This window comes from Paramormyrops kingsleyae, chromosome 2 (genome assembly GCF_048594095.1).
Source record: "Paramormyrops kingsleyae isolate MSU_618 chromosome 2, PKINGS_0.4, whole genome shotgun sequence".
Lineage (NCBI taxonomy): Eukaryota > Metazoa > Chordata > Actinopteri > Osteoglossiformes > Mormyridae > Paramormyrops > Paramormyrops kingsleyae.
In genome coordinates this window covers 19,264,812-19,268,974 of record NC_132798.1, presented here as the reverse complement: position 1 = coordinate 19,268,974, position 4,163 = coordinate 19,264,812, and the positions used below count along the sequence as shown (strand labels likewise).

Sequence of the window (4,163 nt, the reverse complement as noted above, 5' to 3'; positions counted from 1 at the left end):
TAGACCTTGCACCTTCTCCTTGGAGTAAATGAGAGAGTGCTGCTTTAGCAGCCTCTACATCAAACATCTTTGTGCCGACCTCTGCATGACGACCTTTCAAAAGTGCTACTAGTTCATTAGTAGTAGAAGTACAGCTATCCATTCTCCTTCTTATATCTTGAGAAGGGGTGGTCAACACGCGTAAGCTTTCGTATTCTTGTTTTAGCTTTGACTCAAAGTTTTCTATAGCTATTATCATGTCGCCTAATTCAACTTTAGAGCATTCTTGCTTAAGTTTAGTTCTAATATACTGAGCCTCTGCCTTGAAGTTCACATATACAGTATAAACAAACTTTCTTTCCCTTTTTATAATCTCAGCCTTTCTAAGCTCAAGCACTTTTCCCGTTGGGCGTTTTTCTCTTTTTGAACGTCTAACCCCTTGTTCATTTGCAGAAAATGGAAGCCCTACCCTATGTATTTCAATATCGGCATAGATCTCAGCTATGCGTTCCTCAATTTTTTGTCTTTCAGAAGCTTCAAATTCAATTTCTAATTTCTCCTCTAACTCTGCCCTTTCATCTTCTAGAGCCTGAAGTACTGACTCTAGCACACAGATGTCTGAAGCACCTTGTTCCATTTTTAAACTACTATAACACCACAGTTAACATTTAACTATACAATGTTAACACTGTCCCATGTACACTTTTAAATTTAAGAACTACAGAAACACTACAAACATGTACAATATTCAAACACCAGCACACTTAAATTGTAATAGAAAACTTAAAAATGTTAACAGCCATTATTTTATATATATATACACACATATATATATATATATATATATATACACACATATACACATATTTTTGCAAGCTGAATAAAGAAAGTAAATTCAAAACTATAAAATACAATCTGACCTGAGAGCGCTGATAATAATCCGTTACGGCTACAGCACTATCGATCTTCTTGTGCATTAATCTGAAGCTCGCAACATTACCTCGGATAAGCACAGTCCCATCTTTCTAGTTAAAGTTGTAGCGCCTTGAGGAAACCCTGGCGAAGTCAACTTCACTCTTCACTCCGTGAATCTACTCCATCGAGTGGCACATTTTCTCCCGTTGTGCCGTAGATTAGACACGTTTTCACTATAACGGCTCCTAGGTTTTTCTTCTGTCAGAAGTTAGTTCACGATTCAACAGATGTTTAGTGCGATAATTTTATTTATTTATTTTCTCCCATCGACGTAACAAATCACACCATAAACCACCGTGAAAACTGAAATAAAGAAACACTACCATTACACATACAATGATCATTTACGGGTCTTAAATAAGCAATCTACACACTTCTACTATGTATACAGGACAGCGAAAACTCAACAAACATACATATTAAACATACATATTAAAACAAGAAAAGGCAAAACCATGACATACCGTGTGCTCCTTCTGACCAGAGTTTAGGAGACATTACTACATTGTATCTTTCTTTCAAACCCTTTTGATTTTCTTTTCTTAGCCGTTGTTCACTCTGACTTCACTCTGCTTGCTAACCCGGCCTTCCTTCCGCTGCTCATTACGCTAAGTCCTGTGATTGCGTAAATAGACTGTTCCGCTGAACAGTAGGAGGCACTGTTACAAGGAACCCTCTACATTAAACCTTTTACAAATAATATCACAAATAATAACCTGTTGCCAACAAAATAAAACAAAATACATTCACTGAACAAAATACAAATAAATAATAAATACATAAGCACCAATTTCCTGGCGACAGCTACACACACACACACCTTTATATACACATATATACATTACCTAGTTTGACTTTGAATATAAGGTGCTAATAAATCTTTGAGGTACAATATTCCCCCTCGGCTAAAGCGCAGTATCTTTCTAAAAGAATTTCCTCCGGGAGCAATAAAGTATCTTGCCGATCGCGCAGAAATCTCTCTAAGCCTATATAAAATTCTCTTATAATTTGCGCACCAATATCAGTTGTTCGCTCATCCATGAATGGCGAGGTCATGACTGATCGGATTTCCATGCATGGACACTGATTACGTGTGCGAGCTAATCCAATTGTTTATGTAGAACAGCAGGTTTGAGGATATGGATGTGCTGCTTTAACAACACCTCCAGCAAGAGTTTAAAAAAACCGACAGACACAGGATCATGCCAAATCGTCAACAATTACATTCGGCTAAACGAGTAATACACGTACGTAAAACAGCCCCCTAGTGTGACAAACTGTGTCTGTTATTAAGATATGATCTGAACTACTGAAGGGCTATATGTCTGTGATAACAACAGAGGAAAGATGAGAGTTGAATACATCATGGTTAAACTGACGTCACTGTCAAAGTATGCATAAATGAAAACGCCATGGTGGCCATTTTACTGAGGAACAACGATCATGACTGTAGACTGTTGTGTGTTTGGCAGTAGAAACAGCAACAAGAAAACCCAAATTTAAGTTTCTTTTGCCTACCTTCTGTTCACAGAAATCAAGGCAAAGAAACCGAAGAACTAACAGAAAGGTGACGGACAGTTTGGTTAAATGTCATCAATAGAAAGAACTTGAACAACACATTGCATGTTGAGCATTTCCTTGCAGGCAGAGGTGGACAGTATTTCAATGAAATGTACACTCTATGACAAAAAAATAAACACCCAGACAGAGTGGTTTCTTGATTGCTTTGGAGTATTTCTGAAATGACAATTAACTTTTGCTAAACTGCTAGTGTGATTCCCAAACTATAAATGTCACTTCTGCACAGCAGAACATTTTTCATTGCTTCACACAAATTTCCCAATACTTCAGTACACGGTTTTGTTCAGTTGTCTTAATTTGGCACAATTTTCAGCTGCTTTTGTCTAGTTCAGTGGTTCTCAACCTTTTTTGCATTGAAACCTAAATTTTTACCGTGCCAGCTCAGTTGGTTTTGCTGTTCTCGTATTGCCGTTTGGCTGTTTCTATGTTACACAGTGCTGTGTGACTTTTTTTATTTGGTATTATACAGTGTCATGAGATCTGAAAAATACATGCGAGAGCTTTTTTTCCAACAGTGAACTGTACATACTGTAATATGAAGCGTAGCATAGCTGAAACGAGCGTCTTTGATATGAATAAGTATCAGTTTGTTGGGCTGTGCTGCGCAAAAGTCGCTAATCTGTTCGTGCAGTGACATTTACACCTCCATCATGCAAAGCGACACACTTTTGTGTTTGATGTAAATAATTCCCTACCATTAGGGTGTTTAAATTAGAGTAGGGTAAAGGCATTTTTGTTGCCTGCAGTTGGAGTTTGTCAAATACACTGTCTTAGTAAGGATTCTCCTGTCACACTTAGATAAAGATCATAGATATGTGACCTGATGTTTTGTTTCAAACTATCAAAAAGTGTCAGTTTGCTAAAAAAAAATGATCATCATACTTACACTGACAAACTGACTATATATCTAAGCATTTTGACTCTCCTGGTTAAAATGATGCTGATTGTACTTTTCATTTTGGTGGTACTTACTGATTCATAGGTGGAATTATTTGCTTTTGAGACATGAATTAATTGTTTGGGATAAGTTACAGGCTTTTGCAGCTAAACCATAGTGTTGTGCTATATGTATTAACTGTTTAGAGAACTGCTTTTATGGTCTTGAGAATGTTAAGTATGTTTCATGAAATGTGCCAAAACAATCAAGAAAAACTGTAACATCCATATTGTTAATCTACAGCTGAGGTTGAAGTTCAGATGTGTAAATCTGACACAATTAAATTTGATTTACTACTACTAAATCAACAAGAGTAGTGGGCTTTGCTGGGAAATGTACAGTATACATTGAAATTTTAGGCACTATAAGTCTCGGACAAACGTTTCATTTCATTGTATCCCTGCATGTTTTGAAATGACAGTAAATCTTGACTGAACTTTTGAAATCTGTGTTTCAAAGAAAAAGAATTGTCTGAAAAGAATGTGTTTGAAAAATAAAACTATAAGGCTTCCCCAAACACTTTTACAGAACGCTGAAATCATTTTGTGCGTTAGTTTATAAAAATGAGCTAATATGATTATAAAGTGAGCCAATAATTCTTGAGCTGACTGTTATTACTGTGTGGAGTCGGTAGGGCTTTAGGACCTGGCAGGCAGCGGGCTAACTGTCATTATTATGAACATGTCTTACC

At 36.7% G+C, this 4,163-nt stretch overlaps 1 long non-coding RNA gene across 1 annotated transcript; it reads right to left on the bottom strand.

The window, feature by feature from the left end:
* Positions 1-1,184: 1,184 nt before the first annotated feature.
* LOC140583018 (uncharacterized) lies at positions 1,185-1,696 on the bottom strand. The gene is made up of 2 exons (XR_011985807.1): positions 1,419-1,696; positions 1,185-1,257 (listed from the first exon to the last, which is right to left on the bottom strand). It is a non-coding gene; the product is annotated as an uncharacterized lncRNA (long non-coding RNA).
* Between the last annotated feature and the right edge of the window lie 2,467 nt (positions 1,697-4,163).